The sequence below is a fragment of the Sinocyclocheilus grahami genome, unplaced genomic scaffold, assembly GCF_001515645.1.
Source record: "Sinocyclocheilus grahami isolate Dianchi unplaced genomic scaffold, SAMN03320097.WGS_v1.1 scaffold340.1, whole genome shotgun sequence".
NCBI lineage: Eukaryota > Metazoa > Chordata > Actinopteri > Cypriniformes > Cyprinidae > Sinocyclocheilus > Sinocyclocheilus grahami.
The window spans coordinates 136,765-154,355 of NW_015505519.1; the positions used below are offsets into that span (position 1 = coordinate 136,765).

The 17,591-nt window shown below is 36.3% G+C and overlaps 1 protein-coding gene across 6 annotated transcripts in view; it reads left to right on the top strand.

The window, feature by feature from the left end:
- LOC107603087 (centrosomal protein of 85 kDa-like) overlaps positions 1 to 17,591 on the top strand; it is an 89,593-nt gene that overhangs the window by 15,140 nt on the left and 56,862 nt on the right. Inside the window, exon 1 of one of the 6 annotated variants that reach the window (XM_016295791.1) lies at positions 15,089 to 15,451. The exons of the other annotated variants lie outside the window; for them this stretch is intronic. The gene's annotated coding sequence lies outside the window, so the exon portion shown is untranslated. Of the gene's footprint in view, positions 1 to 15,088; positions 15,452 to 17,591 lie in introns of those variants that run through there. 6 annotated transcript variants of the gene reach the window in all.

Sequence of the window (17,591 nt, forward strand, 5' to 3'; positions counted from 1 at the left end):
GTCAGTTCGTCATAAATAAAACACGGCAGCAATTTTACTGTCGGGGATTTGTCGTGTCGCGCCACGCCGCATCTAGTGTAGACTGATTATAATGGGTTCTATAGTATTTTGTCGCATCGCACCGAGCCGCTCGCCTCTGGTGTAGACGCAGTGAGAGCCACGCAGATGCACGTGAGCACTGAATTCTGTTCACAACTATGTCAAAATGCATGTCTCTGCAAGTATCCTTAAAAACACAGTTGCTTATGGCTTAGGTGAAGGTAAACAAGTGAGAAAGAAAATGGACGTGTAATAGTATATTGGTTCACAGCAGTCATATGATGCGATTTCAAATTTTCCTTTCTCTTTGGAGTGTTACAAGCTCTTGGTGCATAAAGAAGATCTGTAAAGTTGCAAAGACTAAAGTCTCAAATCCAAAGATATTCTTTATAAAATTTAAGAGTCAACCATGCCTACCTAAAACGGCTCGTTCTAACACGCCCCCTACGCACACGTCTACGTCACGATATGGGAAGATTTGCATAACGCCACCCAAATGTTCACGCAAAGAAAGAAGGCGTAACTTTGATTCTCGTTGTAGTATTGTTGTTGCTGCCGCCCCCATGTCGTGAAGGCGCTGTGTTTCATTGTGAAAGCGAAACTACTTTGGTTGGCCTTCCAAAAATATAAGCGGAGTCCAGCCCGGGGTCGTCACATGTGGTTGCCGCAAGCCCGCCGGATGCTCCTTCATCGAATCCGCCGGCCGCACCGTTCTCAAGCCCACCGGCCTCTGCTCACTCAAGCCGGCCTCTGCATACTCGCGGTGTGTGATGCTTTTTCATTGTGAAAGCGAAACTAATTTGTTTGGCCTTCCAAAAGAGGACACGACTAGAAATCAGTGGTTAAGTTGTATTTACAACACTGTTCCAGAACAGTTTAACCCAAATATTCAGATGTGTGCAGCGCATTTTATGGAGGACTGTTTCCTGATCCTGGTAGAGTAGACTACAATGCCGGCGCTTCTGACTCAAAGACTGTAAGTACGTTTTTTATATTTAAAGAATTTGCCACTGACGATTCAAACGCAAGTTTTTTGGGCAGCGTACAGTAGCACTTGTTGTTTGTAATTTTTCCGATCACAAATGCAGACATGGTTTCATGTTACGGTCCGGCCGGGGCACGCCATCACAATATGGTAAGGGGCGTAACATTTCCATCACACGCTTGAGGTATTCGACCAATCACAACACACTGGATAGCTGGCCTATCAGAGCACACCTCGCTTTTCAGACCGATGAGCTTTGTAAAAATCAATGCGTTTCAGAAAGGCGGGGCATAGAGGAGAAACAATAATCTAAATAAATTTTAACCTTAAACCACATAAACACATTTCATTACACCAAATAATGTTCTTTTTAGCAGCATCATATGACGACTTTAATGTTCCTGTTAGTTAGTTAGTTTCTGTGTCATGAATGTTAATCAAACAACAAAACGCAGAGAAAAAAAATCACTTTTGTAGCTTTAACGCAGATTTATTAGATCTTTTTAGATAACTAAAATTATAATTGAAACTGAAAATAAGCTAATTCAAAGTATTTTAATAGTATATAAATAATACTAAAATAGCAAGTGCAGAAGAAAATGTGATTGCTGCTTTCCTATTTAAAACAATCAGTATGTTGCTATTCAGTTGCTAGGGCGTTTTAGATGCATTCTAGTTCGTTTTGGGTGTTTCCTAGGGTGTTGCTAGGTAAACAAAAGCCTCCAAGCCTCTATCATGTTGTGGTCACTAGACCAATTTTGCAGTCCCTCCTTCAATAGAAATGTATGCGGTTTTGTTCGCCCCTGTTCTATAATCATAATTGATGCCTAGGGCTATGATGGATTTGTGCTATGGTATATCATGTCTTTTCCAGTGTGAGCTCCCAGCTGGAGGCGCACCATTCTGCCCTACATTTCAGCAGCCAATAGCCAACATCTGTCACCATCCTCACCCTACTTCCGGTCCCACTGCTGTCTAAAGGGAGTTGACGTTTGCCTGGCTCAGTGCCCTAGGAAGACAAAATCAAGCCCGTCTTGCTCGTATTGATCACAGCTCGCTGCTTTAATTGATCTCTTTATCATTAGCGCAGTAAATACGCCTCTGCTCAGGGCTCAAGTCAAGGTCAAGCCACAGGCTGTTCATGCATTCTGTTGCGATTCTGGCTTTTGCGAAAACGTGTGATTTCATCGAAATGCCCCAAATGGTACAAGAGTGAGTCCAAACCGGCTCAGTCAAGCATGATCTCAAGACTTTGTCTCAGTGCCGATCTAGATGCAGGCAGCCAGTATGAGTTGGCTCCAGAAGTAGGGCAGATCTGCTATGGAAACATCTGTAATCGCTGTGTAGGATGAGAGCCGTGATATCACCGCATGGGAGAGAAAAGAACTATGACCACCCCTGGCTGCACTGCTAGACGTGTTGACTAATCTGCACAACTTCATCTTCAAAGCTGAGTTTTAATGACTCATTCATAAGTTTCCATTGTATGTTTATTAAATATTTTCAGCTAATCTGATGATGCTATCAATAATAATTCCACAGATATCCCCCACAAATAAATAACTAAAGAAAAAGTGTTTTGGCATGATAATCGCTTAAAATATAAGCAAAGGTATGAGCTAATTTGAGTAATTTTTGCACCACTAGTGTTGACAAATGGAATTGCGAAAATAATGATTGTTCTCGTATAAGTTTCCTGAACACTCCCTTCATTTTTCAATGGCTGGTCAAACAGATGAGTTGTTGCAGTGTTGGTCTGGTCAGGATGCTCAAACAAACAGAGCAATGCTAATCAACCAAGAAATGTCTAATTAATAGTTGCATTTACATAATGCAATTACATTACATACATTTTCATTAAATACAACCCTATTGCTGCTTGTTGAGCCTGTAAACAGGGAAAGTTAGTTATTGTTTGGGGTCTACTTTTGTGCTAATAAGTACTGATTTCCTCTTTTAGTAACATAACTAATTTAATACAAAGTAATACTGTTTCACTGCAGTGAGACCAAAGTGATTTTGCAGACAATGCACCGTCGAGCTGTGCAGAGCGGAGGAAATCTGATAAAGAAAGGCTTACGAATGATTCTCCAAAATAAGCCTCTTTGTTTTAATCTGGCCATGTTGTACTGTGCTCAAGGATGGTTTTATGCAGGTCTACCCTGAAGTCCTTCTCTCCTGAATCTTTCTTTCATGAAGAATTCTAATGCAGGCTCACTGACTAATCTACATGAAAAAGAATACTATTCTGGGAGACTCTGTAAAACCGCTATATCTAATTTTCAGCTTGCAATTGGCTTATTTCATTTTCACTCTATAAAACACTGAAACAGTCTGGTACATTTAGCCATAATGTACAGCCAGCAGCACCCTATAATTTAATAGCTACTGGTCCATTTCCTTTTTTTCTGGGATGATTTAAGCAGTCTAGATAAGTTTTTCCCGACTTTTTCTGAAGTTTTAGAAATACAGAATTGATTTTATACAAATATAATATATGTTGAGTTTGATAAGTTTGAAACTCGCCTGTTATGTTTGGGAGTCACTGATCTAGTTTCTCTTTTTTGCATGTCTATAACAATGCAATTGCAGATTGCTAGTCAAAGGCCTTAGCTTTTTCTGTGTTTTTATACTGGGGGTGTGCTCTTCTCATGTGGATTTCATAATTAGCAGACGGCCTCATTACGGTTAGTTAGAAAGTGCCGTATATCTGTGAGCCTGGGGACATGTCCTGCATCGAGGACATCCTGTCATATTGTACTCAGTCACTTTGAGCACATCAGATGCAGAGTCACCAGGCCTCAAGCCAACTGGCATAAAAAAAGGCTAATGAATTCAATACATTTAGATTTAGATACAATTTATAGGGAGATTTGGTTTTCTGACTGGTGAAATAGCCTGTTTAATGTTGAATAAAATTAGGGATCGATTTACAGCATAACAGTATAATATAAATTATTTTATGCAATACATAATGCACATTTTCTGCCAGCATGATAATATTATTAACTTGTAACTGTTAATAATATTTTTTATTATAATGTTGTAAAGCATGTGCGTTGAAATCTATTGATTTTATTTTACAAAGAAAACCCTAAAGTGTTTTCCTTTGATCTATGAAGAAGTTGTATATGAAAGTGAAAGTGAAGTGACATGTGGCCAAGTATGGTGAACCATACTCGGAATTAGTGCTCTGCATTTACCCATCCAAAGTGCACACACACAGCAGTGAACACACACACACCGTGAACACACACCCGGAGCAGTGGGCAGCCATTTTTTGCTGTGGTGCCCGGGGAGCAGTTGGGGATTCGGTGCCTTGCTCAAGGGCACCTCAGTCGTGGTATTGAAGGTTTTCAATACCTACTTTCATCCACATTCACTCCCCCCACCTACAATCCCTGCCGGTACGAGACCCGAACCCGCAACCTTTGAGTTACGAGTCCGACTCTCTAACCATTAGGCCACGATACAATTACATGAAGTAATTGTAACCTGTCTGCAGGAAATTGCTAAGTCTAAAGGTTGCTTGATGGTTATCAGTTGTCATCTTGCCCTTTGGCCCCTGATGGCCCCTGATGGACTCATGACAGAGCAACTTTTCCTTGTAAGACATCTTCATTCTCAAAACCCTGTCCCGCCAAAGTGTCAGGCTTTCCTGTGTTTAACCTTGAGAAAAGTGCCAGAGACGTGTCCTCTTGCAGATTAATTTACCTACTTTCATCCACCTTGAGGATCAGAATTCCCTCTCTCCAAATGAGCTGCCAGTGGCTGACCTAGAAGAAGGCACAGGAAATTCCTTTCGTTTTGAACCAGGACGCCTCATGACCTGAGTCACTAATTATACCTTTCCATGGGCAGCAGTAGCAGTTTTGTAATTACCCCTGGGGGGTCTCGTGGCTCCTTTCGGGGACTCCGTTCAGCTCTTGCATGGGATTGATGTTAAGAGAATGACATGGCTAATCTTAATTCATCAAGAATCATGTTCATTGCCCCACTTGCCATACTTCTGAACTGAGCGTTGTTTTTGCCAGGTACTCATGGTACATGCATTTCCATGGAGCACTTGCGCAACGTAGTTCAGGACGGTAAAGGTGTCATCTTGCTGTGTGAGGATCAGCTGTGTTGAAAGGAAACCTGAGTCGCATGACTTATCAGCCGAGAATAAACACAGAGGTGCCCTAAGACTTGCTGGAAAAGATGCCTTGGATGCCACTGAAGCTTCCATAAATACACGAGGAGCAAGTGACGTGACGAGGAGCCGCTGTGCTTTTGCATGGTTTTTTAACCTTTTGACAGCACTATGTCACACATCAGTGCTTATTTGTAGGAGAGAAGCCATTGTCTGTATTTAATGACAAAATATGTATCTGTATTCAGATTACACCAGATGTGGGGTGGGTTTAGCCTAAAATCCCATTTAAGATGTAGCTCTGTTCCATTTATAGTTTCTATGAAGCAAATGTGCACTATATATTTCATAAAGATTATAATAAAAACATAATACACAATTTTATGTAAAATAAAGCTAAAAAATTTTTATCTTTTCAATATGAATAATTTTTGAAGTAATTATTCAGTTATTTGTGCTTTAAATTATTATATTTTTAAACCAAAAGTGTCAAAATGAAATCAAAATCACAGTGTAGGTATAGATCTATTTTATTTATAATTTCCTTACAGAAAATGTGCATTATGTATTTAGATAGAAAATAAAAATCTTCTGAAATATATACATGCATGTGTGTGTATTTATATATACACATAATAAATATACACAGTACATACACACATATTATGTAAACAAAAACGTTTATTTTGGATGTGATTAATCGTTTGACAGCACTAAAAATAATGAATTATTTTTTCATAACAATATTTGTTATAAAAAGCTTGAAAAAATATTATTATTATTATTATAGTTCAAGAATAATTATTAGTTTTGAAGTGATTATTCAGTTATTCGTGATTTGAATAGTGCTATTTTAAACCAAAAGTCTTTCAAAACGTAATTAAGTTCACATTTTTAGGTGTAGCTCTTTTACATCTATAGTTTCTGTATTGCAAATATGCATTCTACGTCAGGGGAATTCCAGGTCAAAATGTTACCCTCTATTAGATTTGGGCTAGATTAGCTCCTGGCATTGTCTGATTAGCCAGTTGGGACTAGCGTATTAGCATTTGACTGAGAGTTGGATAATGCAGTTAGCATGATTAAGGGAGTATTGTTTGCTCAAGGCCTTCTGTGCCTTGTACCCCATAACCCCACCCAGAAACATATTTCATATGCCAGCTGCTCCGAACCCATCGTGCTAATGATGGCTTAGACTCTGAATGAGGAATGAGTTTGACACTGCATTAACATTCTCTTCTTAGTTTACATGAGAGCCAAAACCATTTTCCTCAAGTAACTGCTAGATTTTTGGGTGTGTTTGCAAATGTAATAAAGATATGAAATATTTCTTCAATGAATATCTAATGAGGTATATGGTAGGCTTATTAAATTTCCTAATTGCTCATATCAGCTCATGCATATATGCAAGACGAATTTGTTCATTTGCCTTGCAGATATGTACTGTGCATTGCTTCATGGCGATTAGCCTAATAGCATTTCCTCCCAAAGCCAAAAACAGTCACTTTATTATATAAGTAACAGTCCAGCCAAATGTTCTGCTACCAAAAAAGCTTTACCCTAAGAGTCCTCAACCTCTTTAAGCATATCAGAAAGTATTCCACTTTTCAGTTTTGACTTGCCACACTTTGAATAGCTTGGACTTCTTTGAGTGGTCTTGGTAAAACTGTTTGTTTATTTATTTATTTATTGTTAAAGCCAGACCTATAATACAGTATAATATAATATAATATAAAACAAATATTATATATATATTTCAGTTATAAGAAATAATTATTCATCTCATTTGAATACTTTTTTTTTGTTTTCTTATTTAAATAAAAACATTATAATTGGAATAATTGACAATGACTGAATTATTGATAATTAATGCACAAGCTAGGTGGTAATATGGCCACAATGCGAATTGTCTTTGCAAAAACTACAATTTCTTAATTAACACCTAACAATCTATTAAAGAAAGCTTGTAGACTTGTATGACTTAAGTCCTTTTGGGTCGTTTTTTTATTGTAATGTGTGATGATGTATCTTGTGAAGCCCCCCTACCTGATTTCCAGAATGACTTTTCTCTGGCATCTGGTTTGAGACATCTGGCATCTTCATTTACTCATCTGACATATTGTGTTGTGTTGAAAGCTCAGTGGTGTCAACCAGTGTTCAAAATCCTGCCAGCTTTGGGTCACCCAGAACTAACGCACCGTTTCACCTTTTGGCAGAGGCATCAGGATTTTCTGTGCATGTGAACACCGGCTTAATCAATTCTGAATTAAGGGTCAAGCAGAGCGTTGATTAAATCGCACCCAAATAGGATTTTCCATCACAACTCCATAACTTGGAGAACCAGTCTGTGTAGTAAGCGGATGGTTAATAAGACGCCGTGTTTTTATAGATGAGGGCAGCGTGAAAGGATTGAAGTCTGTCTGTGTGAAGCTTTCTAATTACATTTGGAGTGCAGCCACACTCACACTTGGAAGCTCTTACCCTTACCTTTTTTAATTAATAATCTCTATGGGTTTTAACCGCACAACCAGGACTGGCTAACTTGCGGTTTTTCTCCCTGTTGAAAGTCGATAGGTTTAGTATCCAGCATATCTTGATCGTATTATGGAGGACAGGAGAAGGTAAGGACTTCCTTATGAAAATATAGTAGTCTATGTATAAGACTAGTTAAGGTCAGTATTATAAATCACATGGAGGTGGTAATTGGCTGAAAGGTGAGTTAGCCAGTTAGTAATGCAACAAGAAACCGCATTCAGAGCCTTTTAGTCTTATTAAATGTTGTATTTCCAAATGACTTGGGATATTCAGTGAAAGTTTTTTATGAGATTACCAAATCTCGCTTTTTATAATAGGCTATATAATAATGTTTAGTCGAGAAATTACACAGCTTTGAAGCCTCCAAGCTCCCCATGTTGGTGACCTACATTTTCTGTCAGCTGTTTGCTAGTATTGGCTGTTCCATCAGTTTCAGTTCAGTAGTGAGTTCTCTGGTAAACGGGAAGCTATGTAAGATCACTGAAATATCACATGGACACATCATTCACTTCCCGTGGACTGATATCTGTAGGGGTGTTTATGGAAACCATGCTTTTATTGTTTTAGTATCATTTTGGGAGGGTTTCTTTCTCTACATCTGTTTTAATTGGTTAGTATCATGAAGACTCTTAACTCATTTCTCGTCAATACTTTGCACTACTAGGTAACTACAGTTAACCGCAGGTCCCCCCCTAGCTTTTTATTGTGGTTTTGTTGTTGTTCTTCATTATTAAAATGATTTATCAGTATTTTGCCACCAAGATTGGTTGACTAGATCAGTGTTTCCCAACCGGGGTGCCGCGGCACATTCAAGATCTTCTCCGCATTGAGCTTCTATATTTCTCTAATATTTTGAATGCATAACACAGCAGCGGCGTGTCGCGTAGGCTAGACTAACAAAACATTCAAATGCAACAACGTCACTTTACATCATCATCGCATCTCGCGCGCCACTGATGACGCTCCCTGATGCACACCTAACATTCAAATGCAAATGTTTTTTAAATTCGACTAATATTCATTCTTTATTCACAATCTCCTCATCACAGGCAGACACAGCACTCATTTCTGCATGTGTTTCTTTTTCCTTCCACTCAACTTTCTGTTAACATGCTTGGATACAGCACTCTGTGAACAGCTTCTTTGGCAATGAATGTTTGTGGCTTACCCACCTTGTGAAGGGTGTCAATGATTGTAATTCACCCTCATAGAAAACAGAATGAAATCCAGTGCTGCCTTGCAAAAAGGATAATCCTCTTGCCTTAAAGGAGCCAGAGAAGAGCTTTCAGTCCTTCAAACACTGCAAGATGTAGTCCTGTGGAAAAACCTTCCCGCTGAGACTGGGTAATTTCTCTAATTATGTACTAAGGACCAGGCTCACAAAAGTAGGTTAGCACCTCTTATCGACAGCTATAGAACATGTAGTTTTTGACTTCGTGGAAAGATCACTAGTGCATTTTAGCAAGTTAACTTTATCCATAGTTGCGTAATGATATGAAATGTCACCTGTACTCCCAAAGACCACACATACGAAGCGATTCATGTTAAATCTGGTGCTTTACTACAGGAAGGAAACTATTTGGACTTAATGGCTCTTTCCACATATCCGGAACGAAGTTTTGCTTGACTTTTCCATAGTGAAAATCATTGAAAATGGGAAAGATCAGGTCTCAGTTATATTATGTAATGTTGTTTTGCTGATTTTGGCTTCTCTAAATCATATTTCACACTGTTAAACTCAGCATTTGTGGTTGTTGTAACGCAAGTCTGCTAGATACTTCACAGTTGTGTAGTCAGTATAGTTTGACATGAGCACATTAATATTAATTTAAAATGTTATGTTTCTGCTCAATTTTCACTACCGTTCAAAAGTTTGAGATGAGTTTTATATACACATTTATATATTGTATTGATATATTGTATTGATTAATTTGATCAGAAATACAGTAATATTGTGAAATATCATTACAATTTAAAATAACTGTTTTCTATTTAAATATATTTTAAAATGTAATTTGTTGTTGTGATGCAAAGCTGAATTTCCAGCATCATTACTCCAGTCTTCAGTGTCACATGATCCTTCAGAAATCATTCTAATATGCTGATTTGCAGCTCAAGAAACTTTTTTAATGAGTTTTGATGAATAGAAAAATTCAAAATAACAGTATTTATTTGAAATGAAAATATTTTGTAACTTCTATAATGTCTTTGCCGTCACTTTTGATTGATCTGATTTGATTTGAAGTACTAATTACCTTAAAAACATTTATCTGACCCAAAACTTTTGAACAATAGTTTTTAGACCTGTTTTTTTTATAATGAAGTATAAGCTTTGTTGGTCTGTGAAATTTGCAGCTCTTTAATTGATTGGAGTTGAATTGATGAAAGTCCTTGGATGTAGAAAAGGAGAGCGGCTTCTGTTGTAATGAATGAGGTCAGCAGCTAATCCTTTCTCATCTCAACACCAGACTGGTTTATTCTCGTCCTGTCGGGGCTATTTTACCATTTTATCCCAAACTGTTCCATATGTTATCTGGCACAACTTAGCCATAAAGGGACCTTGTACATAGACCTTCCTTTATGTTGACCTCCTTTCATCTGTTTGGGAATCACATGTAAGCCATTACCACTGTAATGATGGCCCTTTTGTGGTGAATGTGATCCTGTGCGTTAGGTCTCTGTTATTGTGTTCCCTGAGGGCTGGAACGTCTGTCATCAGACTCCAGCTGCAGTGCGCTTGAGTGTGAGGTCTGGAGTGATGTTTGTGTGAAAACCGTCACAGAGATCTGTTGGATAGTTACTCTTTACGTTGCAGGTCTAGCCAATGAAAACCGGACAATTTGAGGCACAACGTGAAAAGAAACGGATGAGAGGCCGATCACTGCATATTTAGATCTATCAAGTTGTACGACCCAACATCAAAGGCATATTAGAGAAATAATAATGCAGGTTTCTTAATTGCTACCTAATAATCTTGTGAAATCGTTCTTCTGTGATCTGCAGCATTTTTCAATTGAAGGTCAAAGTGCCACATGATGACTTTTTATGAGTTCATCTGGTTTTCTTGTTTGCTGGGTAGAGAAAAAGCTTGAATGCCAACCTTTTTAGTGTGATTTTGTATAGTAATTGACCAATTGAACAGTTTTATTGCAAACAGTATATATAAAAAATTGGATATTTGTAGAAATGTTTTCTTTACTAAAAGCTACCATTGGTTAACTGAGCTATAAGGTTAAGGTATACTTTATATAATATAAAATTTGATCACTGTTGGCGTATTTATATGTAGTCATAAAAATGTAGTTTTAAATAAATGAAAAAGTAATAGGCTAATAATTTAGGTTTTTTTAAGTGATTCATTTAATAGTAAATTATTTTGACTTTTTTTTATTCATTTAAAAATAAATATTTATATTTAAAAAATGAACAATAATTTACTTTTAAATGAATAAAATTAATACTATATAAAAATAAAAAAACTACTAAATTATTATTACTATTAAAAATAAATTATTAATTTAATTTTATAAATAAAAGTGAACAAATTATAAAAGTAAATAATTGTTTTTTATTCATTTGAAATGTATCTATTTATTTAAATTAACAATAGTTTAATTTTATATTTAAAAAAAAAATAATATATATATTACATATATTAGTATAGAAAATAATAAGTTTATTTTTTTTTTATTTAAAACACTTTAAGTAAAAAATCATATATATTATAATTTTTTACTTGGTGTTTTAAATTAAATGTAATAATTAAATTGTCCTGAAATTTTCCTCACCCCGTCCAGTAAATGCTGTCCCAGTCTGCATTACCTCGAGCTCATGAGTGAAATGAGACACGCTGTGCAAGGAGAGAGGGTATGAAAGAACATGTATGATGAATGAGAAACCGCCGCTTGCTGGTACTGTATTACGTACTTTATCTCAAAGGAAGGAGGTAAACGAATTACACTCCGTGTACACAGGATGCAGCTCAGGCAGACTTATGTCTACTGGATATGGATATAGATCAATATGAATGCAGCCATAGTCCTGTCTTTGCTTTAAAACAAGCTGCTTATGGAAGGATGTGAAAAACCACACAGGAACAGATTGTCTCATTGATGCTTTAGAGAGGAAGAGATTGATCACTTCCTCATGAAAATGAAAGACATTAGAGAGAATATGATGAGCATGAGCTGTCATTTATCTTGTTTAAAAAATGTGTTTATGTAAGTTTTATATTTTTTCCCTAATTCCCAAGTTTTTGTTTTGTTTTAATTTTTCTGGATTTGATGCCCCCCCCCCAACCCATTTTATTTTTTTCTGCATTCCTTTTAAAAGATTAAATTAAATTTATGTAAAAGCATGTCTAAATAATTGAAATAATAAAACATATACAATTTAACAGCAATTTATTAAAAGTTAAATAGAAATTACATTTCAGGGCCCTATGAAATCCATTTTATTGTTCCCAAATTCCATGTTTTAAAGATTCAGTTTGAATAGTTTCATTAAATTAAAAAAATTAAACAGCATGTCAATTCATAAAGTTGAAAGATGTATTATACTTTTTACAGTAATAGGGCCCTATCATATTCTGTGTAGTTTGTTTAATTGTTTTGAGGACTTATGTATTAATATAAGTTTATTAGGAAAAGGCATAAAACATTAGCAATTTTATTAATCTTTTAAAATGTCAGCAAATAAAAATGAACAATTCCTTTTATTTTTTGCTGAACAAAGTGATGCAGAGGTTTACTGTTCAAATGAAAACATTGTGTGATAATCCTTAAAACGTGTTTAAAATTTTTTTTTTTTTTAATATATTATGATTTTTAAAAAGCAAATTTTAATATATTTCAGTCACAATTTCTTCAAACAAACTTTTATTTTGACTTTTATTTTGTGGTGACATTTGAGTTTCTGTGTGTGTCTGATGACAGTGAGTCCATATCATAATTTGATTAATTAATTGTATGGCCTTATTTTGATTTAGTCATCCAAAATTCAACAAATTCTGGATTACATGGATTCCACAGTGCAGAAATCATAGGGCCCATGATCCACTATTATGGTAGTTTGTGAGTGACTTTGCACAATTGCCATCTCTTTTCATAACAAGATCAAGTGGCATGTTAGCACTCCGTGTTCCCTCGAGGATGTACAAAAACATGCGCACAGACACCATATAATGGCTCAGCATTTCTGTTCCCAAAGCTGATAATTAGCCTCACCAGTTTGAAAACACACTCCTTAATGCTCTGCTGAGGCCTGTGTTTTTTCAGTTTAGAGTTTAACTGCTGTGCTCCTCCAGGTTGAAACATTGTGTCCATGTTTACTATGCTGTGTTGAAGTCATACTAATGGCTGGAGGAGATTACACACTGCCATCTGTCTGTCTGCTCACTAACACCATCAACAACGCCATCAAGCCACTACACAGTCTCCAGTCACTTTTAGTGTATAGAAAAGGTGGAATGTGATGGGACTGGCAGTGTGAATGTTCTGCTAAACATCTCCTTTTGTGTTCCATGGAAGAAAGAAGCTTGACTGAATTTTCCTTTCTGGATGAACTATGCTGATTGTCAGTAATTGGCTGTTTGGGGTGGTGTGTTTCTGGAGGCTTGACCGTGACTCGTCTCGGGTGCGTTACATCAACTCTCGCATGTCACTGTGGAATTCTGAGCAGCTGGTGATGCAACAGCAAGCCGGAAATACTGACTGCTGACAGAACTGACATGTCAGGAAGAGTTTTCCAGAGCCTTGGCTGAGGAAGGACGTCTCCTCTGAGTTTCATAAATCTATCTGTCTGTCTGTCTATCTGTCTATCTATTTATTTGTCGTTCTAGTTCTATCTATCTATCCTTCTGTAAATTGTTCTATCTATCTATCTATCTATCTATCTATCCTTCTATTGTTCTATCGTTCTATCTTTCTATCTATCTATCTATCTGTCTATCTATCGTTTTATCTGTCGTTCTAGTTCTATCTATCTATCTATCGTTCTATTGTTCTGTCTATCTATCGTTCTATTGTTCTGTCTATCATTCTATAGTTCTATTTATCGTTCTATAATTTTATCTATCGTTCTATCATTCTGTCTGTCATTCTATAGTTCTATCATTCTAGTTCTATCTATTGTTCTATCATTTTATCTGTCATTCTATTCTATTCTATCTATCTATCGTTCTATCTATCGTTCTATCTATCTATCCTTCTATTGTTCTAACGTTCTATCTATCTATCTATCTATCCTTCTATTGTTCTATCGTTCTATCTATCTATCGTTCTATCTATCTATCCTTCTATTGTTCTGACGTTCTATCTATCTATCCTTCTATTGTTCTATCGTTCTATCTATCTATCGTTCTATGTATCTATCGTTCTATCTATCTATCTATCCATCTATCTATCCATCTATCCATCTATCTATCTATCTATCTATCTATCTATCTATCTGTCTATCTATCGTTTTATCTGTCGTTCTAGTTCTATCTATCTATCCTTCTGTCTATTGTTCTAACGTTCTATCTATCTATCGTTCTATTGTTCTGTCTATCTATCGTTCTGTCTATCATTCTATAGTTCTATTTATCGTTCTATCATTTTATCTATCGTTCTATCATTCTGTCTGTCATTCTATAGTTCTATCATTCTAGTTCTATGTATCGTTCTATCATTTTATCTGTCGTTCTATTCTATTCTATCTATCTATCTATCTATCTATCTGTCTCTGTCTATCTATCGTTTTATCTGTCATTCTAGTTCTATCTATCTATCCTTCTGTCTATTGTTCTAACGTTCTATCTATCTATCTATCCTTCTATCGTTCTGTCTATCATTCTAAAGTTCTATTTATCATTCTATCATTTTATCTGTCATTCTAATTTTATCTATTGTTCTGTCTGTCTATCTATCATTCTATCATTCTGTCTGTCATTCTATAGTTCTATCATTCTTGTTCTATCTATCGTTCTATCATTTTATCTATCGTTCTATCATTCTGTCTCTCATTCTATAGTTCTATCATTCTAGTTCTATCTATCGTTCTATCATTTTATCTGTCGTTCTAATACTATATCTATCGTTCTTTCTATCGTTCTATTATTTTATGTCGTTCTATAGTTCTATCAATCTATCGTTCTATAGTTCAATCTATCGTTCTATCTATCGCTCTATAATTCTGTCATTCTATTGTTCTATGTATCATTCTGTCTATTGTTCTGTCTATCGTTCTCTAGGAAAAAAAATTAACTTAAATGATTTTAGCAAATGGCTGCAATATAACAAAGAGTGAAAAATTTAAGGGGGTCTGAATACTTTCCGTACCCACTGTATCTATTGTTCGTATCTATTGTCCTATCTATCATTCTGTAGTTCTATCTGTTGTTCTGTCGTTTTATTCCATCTGATGAGAATCTGTGAAAGGTTCAAGCCAATCACCTGTGATTGTCATGTGACTAATTTATCTACATTAATGATGTCACCTAGGTTATATGTCGTGAACAAGTAATAATCACTGTGTCTGATTTTAACTTGCCATTTTTGTCTCCATATTGCTGTTACCAGAATCCATCACTGATTCAAGATGCACCCATCATGTCCTTCTCTATTTTTAAAATGCCTAATCTTTTATTAGACGTGTCTTGGCCCTTACGAGAATGGCCCTTGAACGTGTTGGTCTCCAGCAACCGTCTTTTTGGCACCAGGCTAATGGTGATAGATGTGGCAGTGAAACCTAAGAGCAGTTGCTAAATATGTGCTAACGTGGTAAGCCATCAAGTCCACACTATGGCGACACACGCTTGACAACTGACGTCAGCGTGTGTTGTGATACTCTAGATATGGAGTACTCACATGTACGCTTACTCATAACCATGTGCAGTTGCTCATGAATGTTGAGCATACAGTATATGACCATTATGAGCTACAGCACAAAAGTATCATTAATGTAGCATAAAAGTGAAACATGTGGCTTATGTGCTATGTTTCGAGTCTTCTGAAGTTGTATGGCTACTCTGTGTAATGTACAGAACAAAATTTAACCTGCTTTTGATATTTTTCACTTCCAGTGAGTGGTGAAACCGAATAATGAGTTGAACTCGAGAACCAGATCAGCCAGAATCAAATGAATCATTTATGAACAAAATCAACAGATTCGTTGAATTGAAGTTTTCATTTGAAGTTTCACTTCAAACCAATGATTTAATGACCACAATTATAAATTCATCACTATATTCTCCAGTGGCAATATTCGATTCAATTCAAGTTTATTTGTATAGCGCTTTTCACGATACAAATCGTTGCAAAGCATCTTTACAGCAAATTAAGTTTCTACAATATTTAGTGGTAGCTTATCAGTGTTGACTGTCAGTTAATGTACATATGGCAGAAATGTGTGGAAAAATCAATTAAAGACGTAATCAAACAGACGATGAACACTATTAACAGCAATTATTATATGATGCAATCAAACTTATAGCAAAATGTGGTAGTTCTGTATGTTGTTTCAGGGTTGGCATCATCTGAGGTCCTCTGAGGGGTTGGTATCATCTCTTCTCATATGTTCTGGATCCAGACTGAAGCTTGTGTAAATCCTAGTTACCACGGGATGTCAAAACATATATGCAAAAACATGTTCAATAGAGGAATCCTGTGAAAAACGCAGTGATCTCATTCTCATTGATCTGTCGTTCTGGTTTTCATCTTTTTTTAGCTTTACCGCTCAAAGTTGACTTCATGCTGTTACGTAACAATTCTGAGAATGTTCACTTGTTAGAAAGCACTAAATAAAAATAAACACATGTGTTCCAGCTGCGAGCAGATGTGAGGGGTTGATTGACTCGCTGAGAGGGTGTCTGAAATAACACAACTTTCTGCTTACTCTGGCTCAGGGAAATTATTTCTCTCGAAGACACGTTTGGACACAGATTGCAGATGTTTTCTAACAGTGTCCATGTGGACATCATGCTAATCAATGTCACTGAGGAGGATGCTGGTAGTGGACAGCTGTTGTGAAATGACACTTATGGCATAAGGGTGTTAGAACACTGTGTGTGTCTATCTATCTATCTATCTATCTATCTATCTATCTATCTATCTATCTATCTATCTATCTATCTATCTATCTATCTATCTATCATTATATCTGACCTTTTATGTAGCATTCTATCTGTTGCTCCATCTATCTATCAATCCATCCATTCATCCATTGGCCTATCTGTCTGTATTTCCTCTAAAGTATATATCCATCTGTCCATCCATCCATCATTATACCACTTTTTCTTCCTCTTCTATTCCTCAGAGAAATATGTCAAGTAAGAGAACATGTTGCAAATTCAGATGGTATTGCAAGAAAAAATGTTTTTAGTAATTTATAAATGGCTGGATCTCAGTAGGAAGAGCTTTGTAGATTTTATCCTTCCATCCATCCATTCATCCATCCATTTTTCCTCTGAAGTATCAATCTGTCCATCCATCCAACCATCAATTGATTCATCCATCCATCCATTTTCCTCTAAAGTATCCATTCATTCATCCATGCATCCATCTTCCCTTTAAAGTATCCATCCATCCATTCATCTATCTTTCCTCTAAAGTGTGCATCCATCCATCCATCCATCCATTTTCCTCTAAACCATCCATTCATCCATGCGTTAGGGTTGTGACGGTGAGGACATTTTCCCACCGGTTAATTGACTTGTGACCGCACTGATAATACCGGTATCACCGTGGGGACAGGGGCGTTTCCTATTTTCCTCGCTTTCCTTCGCTTTTAAATACAGTGGGGCAAATAAGTATTTGATACACTGCTGATTTTTCAAGTTTTCCCACTTACAAAGAATGGAGAGATCTGTTATTTTCATCGTAGGTACACCTCAACTGTGAGAGACAGAATCAAAAAAAAAAA